This window comes from Lissotriton helveticus, chromosome 3_1 (genome assembly GCF_964261635.1).
Source record: "Lissotriton helveticus chromosome 3_1, aLisHel1.1, whole genome shotgun sequence".
Lineage (NCBI taxonomy): Eukaryota > Metazoa > Chordata > Amphibia > Caudata > Salamandridae > Lissotriton > Lissotriton helveticus.
In genome coordinates, this window is record NC_136061.1 from 193,541,647 (window position 1) to 193,562,920 (window position 21,274).

Here is a 21,274-nt window from a genome sequence, read left to right on the forward strand (position 1 = left end):
CTAATCGGTTATTCCATGATTGGGTTATTTGATTTATCTGTCAGCACCTAGTACAGTTCGCCATGTGTGCCAAGGGCTTGTAAATCAAATGCTGCTGGTGGGCTTGCAGAACTGGTTGTGCCACCCACAGAAGCAGCTAGTAAAGTCTGTCTCAGGCCTGCCATTGCTATACCTGTGTGCAGCCTAGCACTGCCATGTCGACTTGGCCAAGTGCACCCACTTGCCAGTCCCTAAACCTTCCCTTTGCTTCATATTAGACACCACTATGGTAGGCCCAAGGGCAGGGTGTGTTGTAAGTATAAGGTAGGACATGCTCTGATGTGTGCAGCATGTTCTAATAGTGAGACACTAAAAACCTTGACCATATCAAATTGGAAGCACGCTGCAATTCCGATCTCCCGCCCCCCCTCTCATATTACTGCGGTCAGTGACCTCAATGATCATTACTCAGCATCCATTTCGAACATCCTGGATGATCTGGCTCCTCTAAAACTAAAAAGGTCACAAATCAAAGACAGAAACCCCTGGTTTTCTGATTCCCTCAACATGGAAAGGAGAACCCTAAGACAAACTGAAAGATCTGGAGACAGCGCCCCTCTGCTGAGCACCTTAAACTTCTCCGACAGGCAAGAAACTCTTACAACAAATTATGGGAGTACCCTATGCACACACAAGAATTAAATAAACATTTGAATAACAGTCATCATACAAAGTATACAATAGACAAAACAACAGAACGTAATAGAGATCTCATGTAAGAGAGTAATTTGCTAATATCCTTTATTGCGTTAAACAGCCAGCCGACACGTGTTTCATCGCCTATGCAAATCCTCAGGGCTCTATGTGGCTGTATCTACCTGAGATGTCGCTCTGCTGGTGATATTTCCGACCCAGCAGGGCCCGTGACCTAGGTAGAATTGTCTCTGGGTAAAGAAGTCCACACCCTAAATCCAGGAGTGGTAGATCACTGTGGTGCGTGGGCAACGTGTGGAAGGGTCATAAGAGCCGTATAGATCTAAAGATGGTGTAACGTTTGTTCGTGCCCAAGCATCGAGTGCGAACTTAGTACACAATCCCACAAGTCTTGGAAATGTCTGATGTACGTGAGTACAGGGAAAACCGCGTACTCCCGGGTCATCGTGTTCCTGCATACAGGAACACGGTGACCCGGGAGTACGCGGTTTTCCCTGCACTTCAGACATTTCCAAGACTTGTGGCATTGTGTACTAAGTTTGCACTCGATGCTTGGGCACGAACAAACGTTACATCATCTTTAGATCTATACGGCTCTTATGACCCTTCCACACGTTGCCCACGCACCACAGTGATCTACCACTCCTGGATTTAGGGTGTGGACTTCTTTACCCAGAGACAATTCTACCTAGGTCACGGGCCCTGCTGGGTCGGAAATATCACCAGCAGAGCGACATCTCAGGTCGATACAGCCACATAGAGCCCTGAGGATTTGCATAGGCGATGAAACACGTGTCGGCTGGCTGTTTAACGCAATAAAGGATATTAGCAAATTACTCTCTTACATGCGATCTCTACTACGTTCTGTTGCTTTGTCTATTGTATACTTTGTATGATGACTGTTATTCAAATGTTTAATTCTTGTGTGTGCATAGGGTACTCCCATCATTTATTTAGTTGGTGGATTTATTCTACCAACTGATGAGTGGTTCTAAGGGTTTTGCACTCACCCAGTTGCACCACTCCCACCTAGCACGTTATTTACTGGTGCGTACACAGATGGCAGTGAACCCTTAGCTAATCTGACTTTGAAAACCTTTGTGTATTTGGCTAAACTCTTACAACAAACACATCTTGAACTCAAAAAAAGAATACTTCAGATCGGAATTGTGGAATGCCAGAAACAGACCCCGCAAGCTGTTTGAGCTGATCAAGCACCAATCTAATAAACTGGCTAAATCTCAGAAATAATCCCCTAAATCACTAATATCCTCAGAGGAATTCTCCTCTTTCTTTACTGATAAAACCAAGTCACTTGAAACTGAACTCAATACCGCTGTTTATTCTCATCCACTCCCTGACCTCCCCCCCTTCTCTGCCCTACTCACACTGGCCCCACCTAAAAACCAAGCTCACTGGAATGACTTCGAATACTACGACGAAGAATCCATCTCTAAAGTCCTCTCTACCTTGAACCCCAATAACCACTTCAATGACCCCCTACCATCTAACTGCCTCACCCCGGTCACCCACGCCATTATCCCCTGCTGGACCTCAATAATCAACGCCTCACTTCAACAGGGCTCTATCCCTGACCCCTTGAAAGCCAGGCAAGTCCTTCCTATCCTAAAAAAGCCTTAGTTGGACCCCGCTTCCCCCGACAACTTCAGACCTATCTCCAATATCCCTCTGTTAGCTAACGTGTTAGAAAAATGTGTCCAACAGCAACTAAGTCAGCACATCAATAACTTCCACCTATTGGACAACCTTCAATCTGGCTTCAGACCGGGGCACAGCACGGAAACCACTATGCTGCACATCGTGGATGATGCTCTCCAAGCCCTTGACCAAGGCAATACCTGCCTTCTAATCTTCCTAGATCTATCCTCCGCCTTCGATACGGTCAACCATGATAAGCTACTCGAACGTCTTAATCTCAGGATGTGGCTCGATGGTGTTGTCCTAGATTGGTTTAGGTCCTTCCTTCATAACCGATCTCAAAGATTCCTCATAAATGGCATTCTTTCAGGTCCCACCCCAGTCACAGTAGGTGTCCCCCAAGGCTCAACCTTATCCTCACCCTCTTTAATCATTATTTAGAACAACTCACTGAAGTTCTCCGTACCGCCAACATCTCCTACCATATGTACGCGGACGAGACCCAGATATACATCAATATTTCATCACTTGAGGAGATCATTACCTTGAATGAGACCCTGAAACTAACTGTCCAATGGCTTGCCGCTAACCAATTAAAACTCAATGCAACGAAAACCGAATTCCTCCTGATCTCCCCCTCCAAAGCCAACCCTGAGATCGAGACTTGGATCAAAGCTATCACAGCCTTAAATTGCCCGCCGACCATTGTGTGCCAAATCCCTGTGCATACTCCTCGACAGTAACTTGAACATGCGTGACCACATCAACTCAATGACTAAATCAGCCAGATTCCACCTGAGCTACCTGTGGAAGTTGAAACCCTTCATAGATGCTCTAGACTTAAAAATGGCAGTCCAAGCACTAGTCATATCAAGACTGGAATATGGGTGTTCCACCCTCACTGGTTTACCCAAAATCTCCCTGGCTCCTCTAAAAGCCTGCCTCAACGCGGCCGCAAGATTACTCACAGGCACCAGGAAATTTGATCGCAATTCTCCACATCTGAAAGCACTAAACTGGCTCCCTATGGAGGCTAGAATACAACAGAAAATTGCTTGCATCACTCACAAGGCCCTCTACACAAACTCCCTTGCCTACTGCCTATCTGCCGCAGAAACTGGTGATCTCTGGAGGAACTAGGAACTCCCGGTCCGCTCGAAACCTCCTGCTCCAACCTACTCGCTTTCAGAAAAAAGAACCTACAATAGGGCATTCTCCGGAGCAGCACCAAGAATCTGGAACTCTCTCCCGCCTGACATCCGAAAAATCCCCTCTCTATCACGTTTCAAGGAGACCAAAACCTTTTTCATGGGCAAATTTCTAGGCTAATGACATGTTTGCATCTACCACAGTGTGCCTATCGCATACTTAACTATTGCCTCCTCTGCTGCCTATCAACTCGCCCTGATACGTAATCCTGTGTGGCTTTTGTTTTTTGCTTTTACTTGGACAACTATAACTGTATCCTATGCTCCTCATCTTCCCTATCCCTCCCCAAACCCTGTATATTTCTGCACTTGAGTTTTTGTTGCCTTCTTATCTTGCTTTGTTGGCTTGTTTACCATGTAACGGTGTAAAGCGCTCTGATACCCTCACGGGTCAAGTTCGCGCTCTATAAAACATTAAAATAAATAATAATAATAAATAAATAAATTAATTACAGCCATTTTCGTTTTTCACTCATGAAGGCTACCTGTTCTCATAGGTTAGAATGGGCAGTTGGATTATTACATTTTGATAATCCTAACTGACTCAGGGAACATGGTAGAAATTCAAATTTAGTATGCCTGAACTTAGAATAATAAAATACATCTTTTGGTAAAGTTTATTTTAATATTCTGTGTTTGCAAATACCACTTTTAGAAAGCAGGTATTTGCTTGCCTAACCATTTGAGCCTGCCTCTGCTGGGTTGTGTATTCCTTGTCTGTGTTTGTGAGTGACAGGGCTGGGGAATTCCAGGAGACAGGCTGGGGCAGTCCAGTGGTGAATAAGGAGATCTGCATCTAGATGGGAGGGAGGATTTGCACCTGGGACCTGAATAGGGCTGGGCCTTCCTTCTACAATACTGGCTCCACCTCCTGTGGCTTGTCTGATGTCTCTGCCCTGCACTGTGAAAGGAGAGGAGGAATCATGTCAACAGAGTGCTCCAGAGCTGTATCTTTCCTCCCCTGTGCTGGCTCCACCTCCTGTGGGGCGGCTGATGTCTCTGCCCTGCACAGTGAAAGGAAGAAGAGAGTCATGTAAACAAAGTGCTCAGGGACTGGTTTGGACTAGGCAGAGGCCTCTATGCCTTCAGAGAACAAAGGATTTTGGGGTATAAGTATTGGGACCCTGATCCCAAGAAATTAGTTCATTTCTGGAACAAGAAACCTTTCTGCCAAGGAGAAGAACCAAGGAAGCTGCAGGAGTTTGGACTGCCCCTCTGCCAGTGTGCTGCTTGCTGGGTTGGCCTGCAGTGGTTGCTTCATTGCCAAGGGAAAGGAGAAGGAACTTTGTAAGGACTTTCATCTACAGAATATTCTCCAAGGGCTTGAACTGTGCTTGCCTCCTGCTGAAGTTTCAGGGACAAAAGACTTCACCTCCAGCTCGCTCCTGAATTTCCTTGCTGGGAATTCTGACTCGAGACACTTGCGTGCCGCTGGGAGCTGGAAGCATGACGCATCAAGAAGAAGCATGTTGATGCCGCACATGAAATCGCCGCAACGCTGGAGAAGCGAGCCTTCCCCGCATCTCCCTGGAAGCGTGTGTTCATCGAAACTGCCTGCTGTCGCATCACCGGAGAAGTGTGACGCCATCGAGAGAGTCGCCATCGCATCACCGGAGAAGCATGTCACAGGGCCTGTCATGGCTCCAAAGTACAGAGTCGTCGCAAGGCTGCCAGGGCACCATCGTCATCGCATCGCCATATCAAGGGCGCCATCTTCTCGCATCACAACCGGATAATCGCATCGCATCCAGACGCCATCTTGCTCACCGCAACGGGCCCACAGGCCGAGAATCTATGCATCACCTCCGCACCGGTAAGGCTCACGACGAGTCCCCTACTCTGCGCAAACATTGAGGAAGGACGCAACCGTTCCCCCGTGTCACAGAACCGACACATCTCACCTTCTGCGAGCCTTTTGTTCACTTTGCGTTACGCATCCAGGTACTTTGTTGAGAACGTTGTCGCATTTACCAACAACTTGAACTAAGAGACTTTAATCATCTTTTAAGCAATCTTAAGTGTGGTATTGTGGATTTTTGACGTTTGTGGTCTTGTGTTTGAGTCTATATAAAGAATACTTATTTTTATAAAACCTGTGCTGTGTCCATCTGTAGTGTTTTCACTGTATTCCTGTGTATATTCACAAATGCTTAACACACTGCCTCTGAGATAAGCCTGTCTGCTTGTGCCAAGCTACGAAGGGGGTTAACAGGGGTTATTAAGGAGTGTAATCCCCTTATCCTGACTTAGAAGTAAGGGTCCCTAGTTGGACAAAGGTGAATACCATTGCCAACTATAGATCCCCAAATCTAACAGTGTGGAATATATTTGTGTGCATTGTGTTACCAAGTTAGCCCAAAGAGAAAGTAAAGAGCTCCCAAGGAGAGATGTATGCAATATGTGTGTGTGTCATGTATTGATGTATACATTATAGATGTTCTGCAGGGAACAGTGGAAGACTGGGAGAGTGGGTGACCCTGTTGGCAACGTCAGTTGCCTTGTAAATTTTTGCCTGCCTTTCTTTGCGGGAGGGCCACCTAGCCAGGAGCCTGTGCCCTCTTCCTGTTCTGGGCCTGCTGTTCTGGATGGCGCTTACCTGCTCTGCTCTCCTCCCGCTGCCGCAACACGTCTCCATCTTTCTTTGCGGCCGCTGTGAGGGGGAGGGTTCAGGCAGCACGGACTACAGGCTCCAGCCTGCAATGCGGCCGGAAGCCGCCAACGCGACATACGCGCCTGGAGGCGCTTTAAAACCAGCCTCTTTCCCGGTGGAGCAGGGGACCCTGTTGGCAACGTCGGTTGCCTTGTAAATATTTGCCTGCCTTGCTTTGCGGGGGGGCCACTTAGCCCGGAGCCTGTGCCCTCTTCCTGTTTTGGGCCCGCTGTTCTGGACGGCGATTACCTGCTCTGCTCTCCTCCCGCCGCCGCAACACGCCTCCATCTTTCTTTGCGGCTGCTGTGAGGGGGACAGTTCAGGCAGCGAGGACTACAGGCTCCAGCCTGCAACGCGGCTGGAAGCCGCCAACGCTACATACGTGCCAGGAGGTGCTTAAAACCAGCCTCTTTCCCGGTGGAGCGGGGGACCCTGTTGGCAATTTCGGTTTCCTTGTAAATTTTTGCCTGCCTTGCTTTGCGGGGGGGCCACCTAGCCCGGAGCCTGTGCCCTCTTCCTGTTCTGGGCCCGCTGTTCTGGACAGCGCTTACCTGCTCTGCTCTCCTCCCGCCGCCGCAACAAGCCTCCATCTTTCTTTGCGGCCGCTGTGAGGGGAGAGTTCAGGCAGCGAGGACTATAGGCTCCAGCCTGCAACGCGGCCGGAAGCCGCCAACGCGACATACGCACCAGGAGGCGCTTTAAAACCAACCTCTTTCCCCGCGTCGTGGGAGCGCGCGGGAGAAGCCCGAGACAAGGGCGGGACAGTCTGTGGCAGTCCGGGGCTGGACAAGGCTGGGCTGGGCCACATCCCTTGGTCGTTGCAGCTGAGGTTGTCAGGGTCTAGAGCATCGTGCGCCTGCCAAAACTTCAGTTCCCATGATACCCAGGGCCCGAACTACAGATCCCATGATCCCCGGCGGTACTGCAGGATATGGCAGGGCGGACCCAGGTGATCGGGGCTCGTTATTCTACTGTTGTAGTGGGAGCGACTGGTTCCCGAAGTACCTGTATCCTGCTATCTACGGGGGACTGAACTGAGGTCTCCGTTGCTTCCAGGGGAATGAAGCATTCGGTACTGTGATCGCGCGCTGGCATTCGGCTCGGAGCTGATTTCTGCTCGAGCATATCTGTGCGTCGCGGCTGTGAGGACTTTTGTTTGGATGTTTTGGATTCATTTCACTCTGAGGAGAATACTCAGTGGTGAGCTCATCTCGGGGTTTTGGTTTCGCTTCCAGTGGCGGAGTGCAGGGGGGGGAGAGAACCTCCGCACTACCGTCATGAAGATATGACGTGATATGTACATTGCTCTGTGGATTATAAATGCCAAAGCGGATGGCAGTAGTGAAGGAACTACGCCATGCCGTGTTTGGTTTAACTTTGTAACCTTTGGTAGAGTGTGTGGCACATAAGTGCTTTTCATAGCGGTGGAGGATTCTGCTGGTAGTAACTAGGATTCATTTCAGCTAGAAGCACAGTGCTTGTAGCGCTCCATTGGGATTTGGCGTTCTTGGATCGAACCACTTTGTATTTCTTTGAGTTTGGATTATTCTTCAGAGCTTCAGTTTTCGGAATAAGGGGTAGGTTTCTAGTGAGAACTTGTGTTATAGGCAGATGGAAATCACCACATTTGTTTATAAAGGTTTCTTGTGTTGTGCAGGACCGAAGGAAGTCAGAAGGAACAGCTATATGAAGGTCATGCACAAGGCTTCCTACAGGTGAATCATAGCGCCCTTTTGTCTAGTGAGACTGTAATGAGAGTAGGGTTAAGAATTGTATTAACCATTGTGTGTTTTTTCTTACTGCTTCTTTTCCCTTGCTGACCCTTCCTTCTTCCCTTTATTCTTTAGGGTTTTTTCCCCTTTTTGGAGTTTTTCCCTCACCGTATCGTCTGAACACCCTGTGAGATACATTCAGGGTGTTTGGAAGGTCCGGAGGTGGAGCATTGTTGCTCCATGTGGATCCTGCGGAGGGCAATCCTGACAGAATAACGAGCCCACGAATTTCACTCTGCCCGGTCCATGTGTAGGAACAATGGCGTCTATGGAGGATGTGTTGCATGCTCTGGTATTGGTGCAGCAGGAGTTGGCCACATCTAAGGCCGAGACAGCTGCTTTAAGGGAGAAGGTGGACCGGTTGGGGGGTAACCCTTTTAATGCTTCTGCCCCAGCCTCCTCTGTGCAGGTTACAGTACCTCCTCCCATTCGTCTGGCTACTCCTGAACGGTTCTCAGGTGATCCCCGCAAGGTGCATGTGTTTATGACTCAGGTTCTACTGCATTTTTCCTGTAAGCCATCTTCATTCCCTACTAATCATTCGAGGGTGGCCTTTGTTATCTCATATTTGGTTGGGGATGCGGCTGATTGGGCGGTGCCTTTAGTAAAGCGCGATGATGCTATCCTGTCGGATTGGACAGCGTTTATAGCAGAATTCGAGAGAGTGTTCGACCGAAGGGCTACATCCTTTAGTGCTGATCGAGAGCTGTTGGAATTGAGGCTAGGCAGGGGAGAACTAATTACTTACCTTACAGCTTTCAACAGGCTAGTGCCTGAAACAGAATGGCCAGAGGAGAAAAGAATGTCCCTTTTTTATCAGGGGTTAAAAGACGATTTAAAGGATGTGGTGGCACAGGTTGATCCCCAGTCTACTTCCTATGTTGATATGGTGAATCTGGTGTTAAGACTGGATAGCCGTTTGTCTGAAAGAGGGAGCAATAGAAGAAGATGGGAAAGAGGAACATACAGTAGTGAAAGGAGCCCTCGTAAGGTAACGGGGGGATCAGAAACCACTCCTGAACCAATGAAGATAGGAGCCCTCAGGGCGCCTTTGTCAAGAGAAGAGAGGGAAGTGAGAAGAGTACAGGGCTTATGCATGTACTGTGGGAAGAAGGGGCATTATGTTCTGGAATGCCCCTCCAAACCCAAGACTTCGGGTAATGTCAACAGATTCAAAAAGGTGGCTGTATCCAAGACGTTGCAGGATGTAGAACCAAAAGAGGATATTAAACCTCGGTATGAAGGTGGACAGGAATGGAAACTCACATCTCTGTCCTCTTTCGGAAAAGACGAAACAGAATCGCATTTAGCGGTTGTCATGACACTCGAATGCGAACTAGAGCAACATCAGGTTATGGTGATGTTGGATTCCGTAGCCACAGGCAATTTCATAGACGATGGTCTGGTAACACGGTTGGCCTTGCCTCGTGTTCCTATGGAGAATCCAGAAGAAGTATTAGCGGTGGATGGGCAACCTTTGACATCGGGTCACATAACTGAAAGAACTAGTGAGTTGGGGTTGTCTTTGATATTGCAGGGATTTGTGCATTCTGAGAACTTGACTTTGAACATAATTGCTGCGCCTCAGTATGAGGTCATTTTGGGCATGCCGTGGTTACGGAAACACAATCCGGTGGTGGACTGGCAGACGAAAACGTTCCATTTTGTACTAGAGAATTACCAGGATCACTTAGTGCCATGTGCTCCTGCTCATGTTGCGGTGTTGGCTACCCCATTCTTGGCAGCAACTGCTGTAGAAACGGATGTTCAACTACCCGTTGAATACGTGTCTTATAGGGATGTGTTCAGTGAGACTAAAGCGGAAACCCTACCTCCACACAGGGAGTATGACTGCCGCATTGATTTGGTGGAGGGGGCCACGATACCATCATGCAGAGTATACGCTTTGTCTGTGCCTGAAACCACCCACTTGAAAGAATACATCGATCATTATTTACGTTTGGGGTTCATCCGGCCCTCTTGCTCTCCAGCTGCCTCCCCTCTGTTTTTTATAGCGAAGTCCAACTGGGATCTGAGGGTTTGTGTGGACTATCGCGTCTTGAACAAGAATACCATACGTAACCGTTATCCTCTCCCCCTCATTTCAGTCTTGCTCAACCAGGTGAGAGAGGCTAAGATCTATACCAGTCTAGACTTACGTGGGGCTTATCACCTGGTCAGGGTGAGAGAGGGGGACGAGTGGAAGACGGCATTCAAGACGCGATATGGTCTTTATGAATATCTGGTCATGCCCTTTGGGCTTTGTAATGCTCCTGCAGCGTTTCAATTTTTCATAAATGATGTGTTGAAAGAGTATGTGGACCATTTTGTGGTGATGTATATTGACGACATTTTGATTTATTCTCCGGATGTCTCATGTCATACGGCCCAGGTGTGTAAGGTTCTGGACAAACTAAGGGAGCATTGCTTATATGTGAAACTGAGCAAATGTGAGTTTGGGGTACAGGAGGTGGAGTTTTTGGGTGTGAATCTCAGCCCACGCGGATTGCAGATGTCTGGGAGGAAGGTACAAGCGGTACAGGATTGGCCAGCCCCTAAGAACGTGAGGGAAGTGCAGAGTTTTTTGGGGTTCGCCAATTATTACCGTCGGTTCATTCTACACTTCTCTCAGACAGCTGTCCCCATTACCAGGTTGTTAAGAAAGGGAATGCCTTTTGTATAGTCCAGGGAGGCGGAGGAGGCATTCCAGACTCTAAAAAGGGCTTTCACCACAGCACCAGTGTTGGCACACCCTGTTTTGGAACATCCCTTCATAGTCGAGGCAGATGCTTCGGATGAAGCCATAGGGGCGATCCTTTCCCAGAGAGATCCACACAACGGTCAGCTCCATCCTGTTGCTTACCTGTCAAAGAAGTTGAGCTCGGCTGAGGTCAATTACACTATAGCAGAGAAAGAACTGTTGGCTATAAAGAGGGCCTTTCAGGAATGGAGGCCTTATCTCTGGGGGGCTTGTCAGGCAGTGACGGTATATACCGATCACCGGAATCTCCAATACATGACCTCAGCGAGACATCTAACGCAAAGGCAAATGCGTTGGATGCTTTTCTTTTCCGAATACAACTTTGTGGTGACCTTTAGACCCGGCATCGAGAATAGGAAGGCAGATGCTCTGTCAAGACAAGAGATACCCGTAGAACAGCATAAGGAAGAACAACAATCCATCATCCCTTCAGCTAAGGTACCTGGATCTCAGTGCAGCCTTCGACACAGTTAACCATCGTGTCCTTCTCCACCGACTCGCGGCAGCAGGGATCACCGGGACGGCACTCAGCTGGATAGAATCCTTCCTCACCGGACGCACGTTCCAGGTATGGGACGGCAATTACCACTCATCCACCCTCCCCCTCACAAGCGGGGTCCCTCAGGGATCTTCCCTGAGCCCGACGCTTTTTAATGCATATATGGCCCCTCTTGAAGACGTGGTGACACCATTTGACATAAAAATGGTAAGCTACGCTGATGACACTCAACTGGTCGTCTCCTTATCCCAACTAGTCGACCACCCAGAGAACCTGGCCAACTGTCTCACACAAATCCACAGCTGGATGAGTGATTCATCATTAAAATTAAATGGGTCTAAGACGGAAGTGATGCTCCTGGGAAAACAATGGGCGACCATCCCCCCAACAGTCTGGCCTGACGTGTACGGAGAAATCCCTCCTCCGAAGCGTGAAATCAAAACCCTTGGAGTGTGGCTAGAACCTGAGCTCACCATGAAGACGCAAGCGGCCAAAACTGCGGGGACCTGTTTTGGGCTCATGCGTACTACCCGTAAGATTCTCCCCTTATTACCACCTGCTTCCAGGAAACTCCTTATCCAGGGACTAGTATTGTCCCGTCTGGATTATAGCAACATGGTCTACCTCGGAGCCCCAGAGGCCACATTGACGAGACTGCAGCGGACACAGAACGCTGCAGCACGTCTGCTCATGAACCTTCCCTCGAGAGTGTCAGCAAAACCAGCCCTCAAGGCCCTGCACTGGCTCCCTGTGCGCCAAAGGGTGGAATTCAAAGCCATGTGCACGACACACAAACTAATCAACGGATCTGGCCCTGCGATCCTCAGCAGCTTGGTCACCCCCTACAAAGCATCCAGATCCCTCCGTTCGGAGAATGAGCACTTAGCCAACATCCCCAAATCCAAAAGGACACGCACAGGAGGACGACGATTCTCGGTTCAAGCGGCCATGGGATGGAACTCCCTCCCACGCACCCTCAGACTGGAATCCAGTTACCTGGTTTTTCGCAAAAAACTGAAAACGCACCTATTCCCGAAATAAATGTCCCTCCTCCCTTCCCTTCCCTCAATGGATATCAGCCTTTTTACAGCGCGGGGATGCCCTTGGGTCACCAGGCGCTATACAAATCGCTAAATAAATAAATAAATAAATAAGGTGGTTTGTGTGATTCGAGCTGAAAAGTTTTTGGATGACATCAAGGGTTCTAGGTCTTCGGGGTCTTGGGTCCGTTGGGCTGCTGCCAAGCCGGGCAGGAAGGTGAGACAGGGATTGCCTTTTCAGGGGGCGTGTTTGTTTTTACCTACTGATGAGATACGAAAGAAAGCCTTTTGTTGGTGTCATGACGCTCCAGCAGCAGGACACCCAGGGGTTACCAAGACTGTGAGCTTGCTCAGAAGACATTTTTGGTGGGAGTCCTTGGTCAGGGACGCTACCCGATGGGTAGGGAGGTGTGAGACGTGTGCCAGAGCAAAAGGGGAAACTACCAAAAGGAAAGGTCTGTTGACGCCTATGCCCACACCTGATCGCCCATGGCAGAACATAAGTCTAGATTTTATCACAGGCTTACCTTGGATCAGGGAAAAACCGCTGTATTGGTGGTAGTGGACAACTTAACGAAAATGGGACATTTTATACCTTGTGTAAATCTCCCCACGGCTGGTCAAACAGCTCAGTTGTTGGCCTCCCAGGTCATAAGATTACATGGCATCCCAAGAGTAATCGTGTCTGACAGGGGACCTCAGTTCATCGCTCGTTTTTGGAGAATGTGGTGCAAGGCGCTGGGTATTGAGTCAGCGCTCTCTACCAGCTTCCATCCCCAAACAGATGGACAGACTGAATGTCTAAACCAGACTTTAAAGAAGTATTTGCGCTGCTACTCCAAGGAAGCACATGAATCTTGGGTGGAATTGTTATGGATTGCTGAGTTGGCGTACAACAATTCATGGCACAGTTCAACAGGCATGTCGCCTTTCAAGGCTAATTTTGGCTATGATGCTAATACATTGCCAATCAATATCCCCGCTGAATTGCATACTCATCCCTCTGTGAGGGAACGTGTTCAGACCTTAAGGAAGGTTCATAAAGGGGTACAACAACATCTGCTTAAGGCTAAAGAGGTGTACAAGCGATGGGAGGATAGACACCGTGATCCTGGTCCTCAGTTCGAGGTAGGGGACAAGGTGTGGCTCTCCACAAGGTACATACGTTTCAAGTTGAGGAGCGTTTTCCATCCTCGCTTCATTGGTCCCTATCTCATCGTGAAATGAATCAACCCTGTAGCGTATAAGTTGAAGTTGCCCAACACGTTGAGAATACATCCGGTGTTTCATGTGCACTTGTTGAAGAGAGCCCTCACATCGCGCAGAACGGCGCCCCCTCCTGTTGCTTGCGATGGGAATGTGGAGTACGAGGTGAGGTCTATTTGTGACTCCAAGATGCGCAGGGGGGTGCTTTGGTATCTGGTCTCGTGGAAGGGATATGGGACCGAGGATGACTCTTGGGAGCCATGGCATAACGTACATGCTCCTAGGGCGGTCCGTTCCTTCCACTCAAGGTTTCCTACCAAGCCCGGTCCTAGGAGGCGCTTGGGAGGAGGGCGTACTGTCAGGGTCTAGAGCATCGTGCGCCTGCCAGAACTTCAGTTTCCATGATACCCAGGGCCCGAACTACAGATCCCATGATCCCCGGCGGTACTGCAGGATATGGCAGGGCGGACCCAGGTGATCGGGGCTCGTTATTCTACTGTTGTAGCAGGAGCGACTGGTTCCCGAAGTTCCTGTATCCTGCTATCTACGGGGGGACTGAACTGAGGTCTCCGTTGCTTCCAGGGGAATGAAGCATTCGGTACTGTGATCGCGCGCTGGCTAGCGCGTTTGTTTATTTTAATAGCATTCGGCTCGGAGCTGATTTCTGCTCGAGCTTATCTGTGCCTCGCGGCTGTGAGGACTTTTGTTTGGATGTGTGGAAATAAAATTGACAATAGTGCCCCATCATTTCCCTGTTTCTGCCTGACAGCCATTTTTCTCAGACAAACACCCATTTTGTGTCTGACATGCTCTCAGCAACTTGTCTGAAAACTGTCCTTCACATCCCCATTGAATCTTGCACAACCCACTGCTCCTTGTGGTCGAGCCAATTCCAAGAAGCCTGCCTGTGTGCCTTCCCCCAGTTGTGCCAGAGACTCAGCCACATCCTGTCCATTGTTGGTAACTCAGCCTGTCACACCAACTGCCCTGTGACCACCCCCAACTGAAAGAGGAAGCACAAGGTTGTACACTGTGAACACACACATTTCTGTGGTTCTGCCAATTCTGGGAACCAGCAGCAGATAGTTCCTGTTCTTAACTGTAAGACACCCTGCACCTGGCATCTTAGTTCATTGACCACCCCTTCCTGTGCTTCAGCCCATTCCCAGAACCAGCAGATAGTTCCTGTTTTAAGAAGTAGTTACTGCAAGCCAGAGAGCAGATGGTCTCTGTTTTACACAAGATAGTTCCTCTTTTTGACTCTTGTGGTTCAGCCAATTCCCAGAACCAGCAAGATAGCTCTCTGTTTTACACAAGATAGTTCCTGTTTCTGACATGAAGCACGAGCACAAACCCCAAATGAGGAAGCCTCCCCCTTCCAACTGTCAGACTATTTCACATCGCAAGTCCCCTCACGAAGCCTAAGACACGCCCCCATTTCTTCACAATCTGCTCCTCTTGCTGATCTTTGTTCCTCTATCTGTCACGACCTGTTTGTTCCTCTATTTTGCCTCGTGACCAAGACTGTATAAATGTCCTGCTGTTGAAAATAAAGCTCCCCCACTTCAAGAGAGGGACTTGAGAGATTGCTCCTGTGCCCGCTTGGTGCTGGAAGCGCTCCCCTTAACTGGAGTTATTGGTCTCCTCCTCCTTCATTTGAGCACCACGGACTCCTCACTTTGCATTGACAAGAAATTATGATTTATTAAGCATAGAAATTCAGAAATGAGGTAATAAGTAAATTTAATTTACCACATTAATTGGCGCCCGGAACAGGGACATTCCCTTTCCCCCACGCGCTGCCGATATTGGACCCGGTACTGTCCCCTCCTCACCGTTGACGGACTTCAAAAGTGCACAACGCGGGGAATTCCCGCTAACTCCCTCGAGGCGAAGAGGGGGACCGACTGCGGCCCAGCATCCACACGAGGCGGTGAGGAAATAGCGGAATGTCCTGAACCAAAGCCCAACCTGCGAAGCAGACGAGTCGAAGGTTCTACAAATCCCACCTTGAAACTGCGCGCCGCGTTTTTCCAAAATCTTCAAGAGGCCTTCCAGGTTTTTTTTGGTGAGTACTGCTGAAAAGTATAAAAACGAACCCACAGCTTTTGTGGGGGCGGTAAAGATACGCGTTTTGTTGGTTTCTCACCTATCTTTGGTGAGGACTACTAAAACTAGTATAAAAGACGGACTCACTACCTTGTGGGCACGGTAAAGATACATGTTTTTGTGTGTTTCTCACTTATTTTGTGAGGACTACTAAACTAGTATAAAAGACGGACTCACCTCTTTCGTGGGTACGGTAAAGATATTTGTATGTTTGTGTTTTTCTCACTTCTAAAATCTTTGAAAGTCTTGCCATCATGCCTATTTTCTCGAAAATACGTAAGATGGCAACCAAAAGGAGTATTCTTGAGAAGGAAATTCCCCTTCCTCCTCGGGATACTCCAGGACACTTCATGTATGCAAAACATGGTGTCGGTGCACTTATTTATTGTGATTTATGGGTGGATTATACTAAAGACCAAGAACACAGATATAGATGGCCTGAAAATGGTACTTTTGACATGGAATGTATTATAAAATTAGAGGAACAGTTATGGAAGAAAAAGAGAGTCCGCCAGTCACAGAGTGACTCAGTAGAGTTATGGAGAAAAGAAGCCCATAGGAGGCAACAGAAGGAATTGCATAAAGTTGAAAAGGGTAAGAGAATGTCAGAGCAGGCCAAGAAAGAACAGTTACAAGAAATAGGGAAAGAAGTAGTTAGTGAAAGGAATAAAAGGGAACAATCAGCCATTTCTAGTGGTTTTTATCCTGTATTGCCATCTGCACCTGAAAACATTAACATTGCATCAGCACAACCTACCGCCCCATCACCAGAGGATACTTTCACCAATTTCCTCTTAGATACTCCACCACCCTATGAAGTTCCAGTAATTCAACACCATCTGCCTCCGCCACCCCTTTTACAACATAACGCACCACCTCTCACTCCAGAAGGGGGTGCCGTAGGTCCAGACCCAGGTAAAACAATTCCCGACTGCCCCTATGACCCGACTCCGAGCAACACAGGGGAGGCGGGCCGAATAAGTAAAATACTTCATGACTCCTGGGAAGAAATAAGACATCTACCAGCAATTGACACGTTTCTTCAAGCGGCCTCTGAGTTTCTTCGTACTGGAGAGAACTCACGAGCCATTAACGCTATGACTACAAGAAGATCACACCCTGTAAAAATGCACATGTATAGGTTCCTCCTTTGCTGCTTCATAAAACACATACAAGCAGAGGAAAGAAATGTACCAGTTTCACTTTTTGAATTATTAGATTCCGCATCCGACCACACTAGTCTAGAACTTATAAATGATGCACTAGACAGGTTCACCCGTAAGGTGACCCGTATTCTGCAAAACTTGCAAACAAATGAAGAGAATAAGAAACTTGAGGAGGAAATTACTGAACCTACTGAAAAAGTCCTACCCGTTCGTTCTTCCGCCCTTAATTTACGAACACCCCCGCCTACATTCCTCCAAGGTCACTCTGAACGGTCATCTCCAGATGAGTTATTTGAAAATACATCCAATGCATTAGACTACTGGTTAGACCAGGAACCTCCACTTACACCGGAGGAGGAGGAAATAGCCAGAACTGCGACCCTATGGGTCTCTCAATATAAGATATATGACAATGATCTCATAGCCCAGCTTTTTCTAGCATTACCACGCTCACATCAAAGATTAGCAAGTCTCTACATAGTACAACATCTCATCACACTCAATGACACTCATTTTAAACATGATCCAAGACTCGAGCATTTTCTGTCTGACTGCGCTGATAACATGTTCCTCCACAATAGTTCAGTTTTTCTCAACACATTTATAGATTTTAGACAGAAATACCAGAAAAAGACTGAATATAAATCTTTCAATAATACGTGTGGATCAACTAATAGACTCCCTCAAACACGCCAGTTCCCCATGAGAGAGGTCCACCCCAGAGCTGACACAAATGGAGCGCTACAACGCGTCTTCATTTATGTACCCTTGACAAAACTTGAGTTACTAAGGATGAAAGAGATGGTTCCCTCCCACTCAAAGGATCCTGCTGGATTCTTTAAGGAATTAGGAGATGTATTAATGATGGGAACATATACTCTTTCTGATATCACAGCAATTCTGAAAGTATTGTTGCCATCAGGTATATATGACAAACTAAGAGAAAAAGATTGGGAAATAGCAGGTGAACACATTAGATGGACTGAACTTCAGAAGGACGAAAATACTAGAGTAGCAGGTCAAGGTATAGGAGACAGACTAAAAGCACTTCCTGGCACTATTTTAAAGGTGCTACCACAGTTACTTACAGTGAAAAAGGAGGACTGGGATGCCATTTTCTCCTGCAAACAGAAACATGGTGAAGACATTGGAGATTATTACACTAGACTTGAAAAGTGTTTTGCGGAAAATAGCGGCCTTACGCCGACAAGTGAAGCTTACCCGCATCTGTTTGTTTCCAAATTAGTAGATAACGCCTTGCCAGCCATTAAGGACAGAGTACTAAAAGTAGAAAGTACCTGGCAAGCACATACACCTCCATAGGTGTTACAAATTCTACAATATCACCAGAATCGCATTAGGGATGAAGAAGAAAATGATAAACGCATGAAAGATACAAAGATGAAAGCATTAGTAGCCCAAACTGCACCCCAGCGTCAACAGACACCAAGTAGCCAGACACATATAAAAAGCACTTGTAATTATTGCAAAAAGATGGGACACTTCGTTAAAGATTGCCCTGTCTTAAAGCACAATTTGGCTACTGGTAAGACCCAGCCACGCCCATATCAGCCAAAACATAATGGTTCCCTAGACAGTTCAACACCTTCAGTTCCACTGACAACACAAATGGCCCAAATGAATATTATAGACAGCGCCTACACTGAATATTACCCAGATTCTCATGATGTTGCCCAGAGAGAGAAGATGACAAACTGCCCCTAATCCCCATTCCAGTAGATCAGACAGGTCCATTTATAGAGGTCCGACTTCTTGGGGAGGATAGGAAGTTTCTACTAGACACTGGGGCCAGTAAAACAACAATAAGCCATCAAGAGGTCCCAGAGGCTCCTCTCTCGGGTTCAAAAAGTATTTCTCTGGGTTTCTCGGGACAACCTGTGACAAACGTCACGTCAAAGCCACTGCCCTTGCAGGTTGGTCCCCTCATGACAACTTGTCACGGGGCGGGTCACCCTGATACTGACTTAGACTGGTGGTCGGCTGTTCCCCCCCTCTCACCTGTCTCTATTCCCGACTCACAGACTGCGGATACCTGGCCGGAGGAGTGGGCTTCTTCCGACTACAGGTCACGGTGGGAGCTGAGAGACGACGAGGCGTATGGACCCTTTAAGGATCCCGGCTGTGTGGAGGAAACCCCGCCCCCCTGGGCGATGACAATGTCAAAAGGCAGCACAACCCGGAAGAGATTGAACAGCAGTTCCAGAGCAGAAGGCGAGGTCCGAACGCGAGACTGGAAAGCGGAGACGAGCGGAGCGGGAGAGACGACCCTGACGAGCCCAGCAGAGGACTACAAGCCAGGAGGCCAACGACCCGGCGATCCGCCCTGCCCGAGGGAGAAACGTGGCTTTCCAAGGTACGGGGCAGAGTGGCGGGCTGGGTGACACGCAGTCAACCAAACGAGTGAATGAGCCTGTGTACATAGTGTGTAATCTTCCGCCAAGCAACCCCCCCTCCCTCACGAGCACCGAGAGCACCTGAACGGATGTGTGGTGGAGACACTAGAGCACAAGGTTTCCCTCACTCCCCGGCCCCATACACCTTGTATATAAAACGGAACGAGTATTAATGGTTCCTACATTTCTGTTTCTCTCCATGGGATGTGCCTAACCCGAGAGGGAGTTACCGGTCAAGACTTCTACCCCCGAGAACCAGAGGCCTGGCTGACTACGGAGCCCGGCGAGGGAGAAACACCCTGGAACATCCCATTTTTCCCCGAGGCGTCAAGACGGAGCCGGACGAGTTTGCCCGGTTGAGAGTGTCAAACCGGAGACGCAAAGCTTATCTCAAAATAAAGCCTTCTTTAAAAAGTCTATTCCAGGTGTCAGACTCCATACCTACAGTACCTACCAATCCCGAACCCCAACACAACTACAGATCTTATATTGACAAAATCATGTCCAGAAAACTTGCTTGGTATAAAAACATTGAAAGAATTAGGAGCTGTCATTGTTTGCTCACCTACAGATGTCAGACTATTTCTGCGAGATTTCAAGGGCCACTACACAAGTAGAGAATTAGATGAGCGTTTGAAAGATTTGCCACACACCCTGTGGGCCACTGATTCCACCACAGTAGGATGTAAGGAAATAACACCTCACAAGGTTACACTGAAAGAGGGAGCCCAATACCACGCATAAGGCAATACAAAATTCCACCTCAGGCTGAACAAGCATTAATGTTAATTATTCAGGACCTAATACAGTCAGGTGTGATTAAGGAAACAACTTCTAACATTTGCAATTCCCCTGTTTTACCAGTCCATAAAAAAGTGGAACCAGGAACACCACCTGTCTACAGACTAGTGGTGGATTTGAGAGAGCTTAATAAATGTGTCGTTCCACAACACCCTGTGGTTCCAGACATCTCCACCCTACTCACAGCCATAGATGAGGAAGCAATGCATTTTTCAGTCATTGACTTGAAAAACGCATTCTTTAGCATACCTATTCACCCAGACAGTCAATACCTTTTTGGCTTCTCCTTACAAGGACGAAGTTTCCAATTCACAAGAGCTCCTCAAGGCTTCACAGAGAGTCCAAGCGTATATAGCCAAGCATTAAAAAGACAACTAGATACTGTTCAAATGCCCACGGATACAGCCATACTACAATATGTTGATGATATCCTCATTACGGCCAGATCTGACGCAGCATGTGCTGAAGCATCACTACTAGTACTAGAATTCCTAGCTGCAAGTGGCCATAAAGTTTCCCCTGGTAAGCTCCAATTTTGTTTACAGCAAGCGGCATACTTAGGGCACTTGCTGTCAAAGGAGGGTAGGCAGCTTACACAGGAACGCATCCAGCTCATATTACAAATACCACAACCAACAACACAGAAACAAGTTTGAGCCTTTGTTGGTCTCACCTCATATTGTAGACAGTGGATCCCACAATTTGCACTCATTTCCAAACCGTTAGTGCAGCTGACAACACTCGAAGCTGGCGCTACTCCACAATTACCCGGGACAAATGAACACACGCAAGCCTTTCAGTCTCTTAAAAAAGCTATGTGTCAAGCCCCGGTGCTGGCAACACCTAATTACACCAAAGATTTTACATTATTTGTAACAGAAAACTCAAGTACAGCACTATCAGTTCTGACCCAACTTCAAGCAGACAAACATAAACCATGTGGTTATTTTCAAGCACATTAGATCCAGTAGCACAAGCATTGCCTGCATGTCTAAAATCAGTAGCAGCTACTGAACAAGCTATTAGACAAAGCGATTCTATTGTATTGGGACATCATCTGATAGTTCAGGTCCCACACGCTGTAGAACTTCTGTTAAACAGAACACAAACACAGCATCTGACAATAGCCAGACTCACCGGATATGAGATAACACTTTTTCAGCCACACATTGAGATTAGACGCTGCAACATTTTAAACCCAGCAACACTGTTGCCACTGACCTCTCCTACTGAAGAAATTCACGATTGTATTGATATAATTGATTTAGTGACCAAACCAAGACCAGATTTACAAGA